Below are 7199 nucleotides of genomic sequence, written 5' to 3'. Positions count from 1 at the left end.
ATGGTAAAGGTCGGTTAATGGACCATGGGAATAGCCGCGTCGAGTGGGCTTGCTTTGAAAGTAGCGAACTCATGATGTCGCTGTGGAAATAGTGAGTATGGATCCTCACTATCACTGCTTTTGGAATGAGCGGGTTCCGCGAGGAAGCCTCCCTGCTGGCATTTGAAAGAATAGTGAATTTGGAATTTTCACCATTCGTTTTGAATTCGTAGTGGCGGTTTTGATCGCCGTTTGTCTTAATTTTGAAAGGAAATAGCAAATTTCAAATCTGCTATTATATTTGAAGTGACGGTTTATGTGCCGCCGTTGACATTTGAAAGAAATAGTGAATTTGGAATCTTCACTATTGATTGAAGTGACGGTTTATGTGTCGCCGTTGACATTTGAAAGAAATAGTGAATTTGGAATCTTCACTATTGATTGAAGTGACGGTTTATGTGCCGCCGTTGACATTTGAAAGAAATAGTGAATTTGGAATCTTCACTATTGATTGAAGTGACGGTTTATGTGCCGCCGTTGATTGAAATAGTGATTTTGAACTTTCGCCATTATTTTGAAATTGGCGGTTTTGATCGCCATTTGCCTGAAAATAGCGAGTTTTGAATTTTCACTATTTGTTTTTGTTTGTTTTTGAGGAAATGACAATATTTGATATTGTCAATGAAAATTTCGAAGTCTGTTGTGGGAAATTGGGCCCAAAGCCCAAATTTCGCTGAAAAAGAAAAGGGGAGGCCTGGTTTAGGCGCGAGCCACCTGGTGATGCAAGCCGGCTTCCCTATTTTTTGTTAAAAAGACGCGAGGTTGAGTTGCGGATGAACATTCATCTTCAACCTCCAAAAATCGCCCAAAATTGCCATTGACGGGCCTTCAAGCTTGCTTTCATCCGTGCCATTGTCAACAAATGTCATCTCAAGGTAAGTATTTCCTCTTGAATCCTTTCAAATTTGTTGGTTGTTAGCTAGATTGAATTAGAGCGGATTTTGCCCTAAAAAATCGAATTGGGCGTTTTTGCTTGGGCCAATTTCTAGTGAAATTGATGTTTGCATTAGGTTAGAAACCTGTTTAGGAGTATAGGGGTGCTTTTAGTTTGCATTTTGGTTCCCGTTCCCGCTCCCTATGCTCGAAAAACGTGATTGAGGCGAGAAACCGTCTCATTTCACAATGCCAAGTTTATTTGTTTGGGTAGTGGGTCCCACTAGGTTGCATTGTAGTTGAGAAAACCCGTGTTTGCCATTTAAGGACCTTCATTGGACGTTTGTGGGCAAAATTGAATTTTTGCCTTTTGCGACGGACTTACGTCTGACAAAATAAGCACTTGTTTGGGCTTGAATTGAGTCAGTCTGCCTTGAAATGGACCTTATTGGTATTTTAGGTCACCTTGAGGCGTGATAAAATCACGTTTGCCTTTTTGCGGTCGTTTCGAATTTTTGACCGGCTCGGGCTCAAATTAGCGTATGAATTGCCTTTTTGAACCGTAGAAAAATCCCCATTGTGTCGGGAATGTATTTTGGGTTGTTGGCAGACCTTGTATGAGTCTTGAAATGCCGTTTTTGTGGTTTTGACTCATCTTTTGCTTGAAAAGAGGGGCGAGTCGTTTTTGTGTTGTTTTTTTTGTGAATGGTTTGGGGCGGGCTTGCCCCTTGTTTTTTTGTTTGCAGGTTGTGTTTTGTTGTTTTTGGATTTCTCCATTTCATGCCGTCGTAATGCCGAAATTTCGGCTGACGTTTTTTTGTTTGCAAGAGAGTGTTCGGGATAGGCTGGGTCCCTTGCTGCGACTTTGGAGGAGTTGTTCGGGTCGAGCCCGGTTAGTACTCCGCTTAGCACGCCCGCCGTGGTTATGGAGGACGTTACTGAGGAGGAGAGACCTCCTGAGCAGACTACTGGGGCCTCAATGGCCGTTGAGGAGCGTGTAGAGCCCGTTTTTTGGGGCTGTTAGTGCTGGTAGAGCTCAGACTAGGGCTGAGGCGGGTACCTCCGGGAGGAGGGTTACTTCGAGGGAGCGACGTCCTCAGGGGACTAGGCGGACGTTGCGGGACGTCAACAGGGTTGTTGACTTGGGCCCTATCCACCACGTTGAGTCTCGCGGTCACATGAGGCGGAGAGCAGAGACAGCCCAGGATGACGCTGACGTCGCGAGTTTCCGTGCCAGGCGAGTCACGGCCCCGCGGGAGTTGCTTTTACGGGCGGCGCTAGAGTGGGCCGAGGGTTTTGACGGTAGCCAGTTGTTGCTTCTACTGGACGGACACCTTTCCTACCGTGCTCACGAGGGCATGGTGAGTCACGTTCCCGGTTGAAATTTGTCATTCATTTTTGAAGTGTCGAGCCTAAACAGGCGTTCTGACGTTTGTTTGTTTTTTATTTCAGGAGATCGGCACCATGAGGACTTTCTCGGGCTTTTCTACCTGCTTGGGCCTCTACGACGTTCTCCGAGCTGGGTCGAGAGCGTTGATAGAGAGGTCGGCGTTTGGGCCGTTGGTGGCCGCTTGGCGGGATATTCATGGGTCCTCGATTAGGTCGAACCTGTGTTTGATCCGCGCTATGTTGGACCGGTACTGGCACAGGACGTCGTCGTTCCACATGGAGTTTGGGGAGGTCGGTGTGACTTTAGAGGACTTTGCCATGGTGTCCGGCCTTCCCTGTGGCGAGCTGCCCATTGAGTTTACCGCGACTCCGGAGAGAGTGTCCTCTCCCGCGGTCACCGCTTGATTGGTACCGCTTGCCGGAGCCTTCCGACGTCACTCCGTACCTGATTGCGAGTTCTTACGTGAAGGACCACTTCACTGAGAGGGTGGCAGGTGTTGTTCCGGCGCCGTTGGCGAGCCCGGAGGCAGAGGCTGAGGCCGACGCGAGGGAGGCGCGGCTGTGGTTGTGGTACTTCTTGGGTGCCACGTACTTTGGCGACAAGGGCGAGCGCTTGTCGACCAAGGTGTTTCCTCTTTTTGCCGACCTTGACGCTTTGGGCCGGTTTGACTGGGTTATACCAGCTTTGGCGAGTTTCACCCGGTACTTGCACGGGGTGGTGCGTCCGGAGACAGTGGGAGCGGGTAGTGCTCCTGCTTTGGTTGGTCCCGGCCTCATCCTTGAGGTACGAGTTTTTTGTGGTGGTTTTTGATTTTGATTTTGATTTTGACAATTTTGAGAAATTGGCTAATTTGTATTTGTTGTGTTTGATTACAGGCTTGGTTGTACGCTTACTTCACTCCTCTGCGTCCGGGGACTGCAGACGGTGTTCCCTCGGCTTACCCTGCTATGAGGGGTTGGACGGTTGGTCGGAAGAAGGCGACTAAGTCGACTTACGAGGACTGCAGGCGTCGCGTGAACAAGCTTCGGGTTGCTGATGTAAGTTTCCCGCTTTCCCTTCTCCTTTATAGCAGTAGCTAGAGATAGGATGATTAGGTAGCTTAGGAAACCCCCAGTTAGCTGAGTAGCTTGGTTTCGAATGCAGTTTGTTGGGCGGCCTTGGGAGCACTACACAGGTGTGCCGGCTGCCGTCACGGAGCGTTTGCGACCTCGCAGCTCCCTGCACCTGTACTTAGAGACGGCGATTTAGCCGGTTTGGTACTTGGGCGAGCGTCTAGTTCGCCCGTGCCTTACCGAGACTTTTGTCGTGCCGGTTGACCCGCTTGGGGTGTTGTTCCAGGAGTCGACTCCTAATGAGGTTGAGGAGCACCTTCACGGTCGAGGAGGTGAGGAGTTGTTGCTGCGGGACGCTGACTACGACACCTTCCGGTTGTCGAGGCTCGCTTGGTACCCGATTGAGGTATGTTTTCCTCTTTTCTTTGTTTTCATTGCCGCCCTTGATAGGAGGGTTCGTCATTTTTTATGTGGATCCAAATGGCAGGGAGTCGACCCGCTTATGAGGACTCAGCCCCCAACTTTCCCGACGGAGACCACTTTTCAGGGGCCGAGTGGCGAGGAGCTTCAGTTGCGCTTACCGGAGCCTGCGGTGGCTGAAGTGGCCGACGCTGGCATGGAGTGGAGGTTGACTGTTCTGAGGGTAAGTTCCTGTCTTGAACATTTTCTCCATTTACACTTTGCCTTACATTGTTTTGAAGGACATTTTTGTTTTGTAGGTGACGACTGTTAGTCACCAGAACTTGTGGCGGATGGCTAACCGCTGGAGGGCGTTGGCTAGTGACCTGGCTACGAGTGAGGCTCGGCTTTCTCAGGTACGTTTTGTGTGTTGTTTTTGTATATTTGGTGTTGTATTTCACATTTTTAGATCTTGAGGATCTGTTATTGTGTTTGACAGGGGCACACGATCCGTGCGGAGCTTGCTCGGTCCGGCCGAGTTGGAGGCGGCCGTGTCGATGATCGAGGCCTGTGGGCCGGGATTACCCGTCGAGACCAGGAGTTGAGGCGTCACGAGGACGAGCTGCGGGGTCGAGACGCAGAGATTGCCTCTCTAAAGGCTCAGTTGGCTGCAGCGGAGGAGCTTCACGTTGAGATGGAGCGTGAGACGCTGGAAAGTTCCCCGGAGAGGGAATCTGAGCTGGTGGTGGTGTCTGCGTTGGCGGCGACTCCTAGTGAGACCAGGACTGGTCCGACAGGAGACGTCGAGTAGTTGTTGTAGTTTGTCCGTGTCTTGGACTCTTGTCTGTACATATTTACATTTTGCGTGAGGCGGTTGTATATATGTGTTTTTGGACTGTGGTTTGTTTTGTGATTTTTGGCTTTTTTGTGTTGTGTTTCGGAGGAGCGTTGTTGGCTGTTGACCCTCCTTTTGCTTTGCACCAGCTCCTGCATCGTTAGTGTAGAAAACAGGCAATAGATAGCATATAAACACGTAGAAGCATTTGATCACGTAAAGCATTTCTTTGAAAAAATCAAAATTAACCAAGATGACTTGAAGTTAAAATTGAAATTTTGAAACGAATTTTTGAAAATTCCGTGACAAAATCGTCACGTTTGGAATTCAAAAGGAAATGATTTGAAAATTTGAGCAATTAACTCGTGTCGTGAATTAAATTGCATCGAAATTTTGAAGATGACTCGAAAAATTCAAACACAGACCGTCAGGAAAGAATTTTTAGAAAAGGATTTTTGCGAGTATATTTGGTTTTTGAGGTCAAGACTCGAATTTGTGAGTGCTTGAATTTTGGAGGAAAATTGATGTCGTGTTATCAATTTTCGATTTTGATTTTTGTGTTGCGAAAAAGCGAAAAATTTTCGGAATTTCGACTGACATGGAAACGATCCGTCGCGGATCGGGGCGACTAGCCCTTCCCCCCTTAAAAAAAGAAAGAAAAATCCGTATGTTTAAAGCTGCGTCATGGAAACCGTGTCAGATTTCGTAAAACGCGAAAACAAGGAAATGTGAGCGTGAAGAAACACAAAATTTCCCGATCATCCTAAGAGGCGCGAGGTTCCCGGCGGGAGGTTTGAGGTGTCGGGAGAAAACACATGTTGAAAGAGACAAGTCAACAGGGGAATCCTGGGAAGCCTCAAAGAGGCGAGAGCGTCTTGGCGATGGAAGCCGCTCTCCTCTTTTTCTGAAAAATGCGCTGATCATTTTGTAAAAATAGGGACGTTTGCGCTTCATTGTTTCGGCATCCGAAACACAAAAACATCTCTACAAAACCTCTTCTTCTTCCACAAAAATATTTCATGGATGCTTTTGAGAATGCATTGCGACAATGGTGCCGGGATTTGTCGCCTCCCGAGAAGTATCAAATCGATTGCATGGGAGTTGGTCAATTGTTGGTGCTTCGTCAAGTCAAGGTGCAACCCTCGTTTCTTGAAGCATGTTCTCGGTTTTGGGATTCGAAACATCATGTTTTCGTTTTCCCGAAGGGTGAGATTTGTCCTCTTGCTGAAGAAGTTGAAGTCATTGGTGGGTGGCCGGGTTGTACTCCGGTGCTTCCTCCGACTCGGTTGTGCTACAAGGAGAAATTCCGCTCCATGTTGGGCTTATCAACAAGCCAAGTCAACTTTCTTCTTGCTCCACATGGTGTGGATATGTTGGCTCTTATTAACATCTTCTCGAATCGGTTAGATGCTAATGTCTCGGAGGTTACTAGGAGAAGGGCTCTTGCATTTTGCCTTGTCCATGTGTACCTCTTTGTTGATGTCTTGAAGAAGGAGGGGCCGAGATGCCATGGTAGCATGACCTTTATCAATGTGATTGAGCAAATGGAGTATGGTAGATATCCATCGTGGTTGGTGCTTGGAGAGATTATCCAAGCTTTGGACAAGGAAGGCTCTTGTGGAGAAGCTCCCTCTTTTGGATCACCAAGGATCCTCCAAGTGTGGCTATTGGAGAGGCTAAGGTATGTAGAGCCTCCTGTTAATCCTTCTTCTTACTCCTTCCGTCACCTTACCATGAGGAAGAAGTTGTACCCGGATAGTTTTGCTTCCACCGAGGCCTATTGGGCCACAAGATTGGCGGAGGAGGGTGGTCCTCATATCCGTTGGGTGGTGCCGTGGTGGCACTTGAGGTCCTTCACGTGGTTGCCCGCTTCGGGTGCTAGTCCTCGTTCTTTGATGGCGGTGGGTTTGAAGGTTGTTTCCTTCATTTATCCCGAAAGGCTCATGAGGCAAATGGGGCGTCAACAAAAGGTGCCGCTCAAGATACTCTTGTCCAAGTTCGTGGAATTCTTTGAAAGGTGGTGGGCCACTCGGCCGCTTTGGGAGGTGCCAAACCCCGTTGCCACGACATGGGTGACTCCCGCTTATGTCAAGTGGTAACGTGCTCCGTCCTTGGAAGAGAGATCCAAATTCCGTAAGGACGAGGTTGTCGACTTGAAGTACCGAGAGGTCGGCAAGGCCAACCGTGCCTTCTTTGAAGAGTATGTTGATGGAGCTACTCCTGATGTGATGAGACCACCGAAGAGGAGGAGTTCCGGCCCCAAGAGTATGGTAGGCCGTGCATTGGCTCGTCTTGGGTCAAACATGGGGTCTTGTGCTAGACCGGAGGCCGTCGCCGTCTTAGATCCGTTTAGGATCCCTTTCGAGGAGGAAGTCCATGCTAGGCGGGCCAACAAGAAGAACAAGAGGAAGATGTACCCCGTGGGAAAAGGCAAGGGTAGAATGGAGGAGTGAAGACCTTCATTACCTGCTTTATTACTATGTTGTAGTAATGTTGTGAGTTGTTATTATGTTGTACTAGCTAGTTATTGTGTGTTTTGTGCTAGTTTTACTATGTGAGGTGTGTTAGTGGACACCTTAGCTTTGACAAGTTGCAGACTCGTCGAGCTTTA

Source organism: Silene latifolia, chromosome Y (genome assembly GCF_048544455.1).
Source record: "Silene latifolia isolate original U9 population chromosome Y, ASM4854445v1, whole genome shotgun sequence".
Lineage (NCBI taxonomy): Eukaryota > Viridiplantae > Streptophyta > Magnoliopsida > Caryophyllales > Caryophyllaceae > Silene > Silene latifolia.
The sequence above is the reverse complement of the archived record's forward strand: the minus strand, read 5'-3'. Positions refer to the sequence as shown.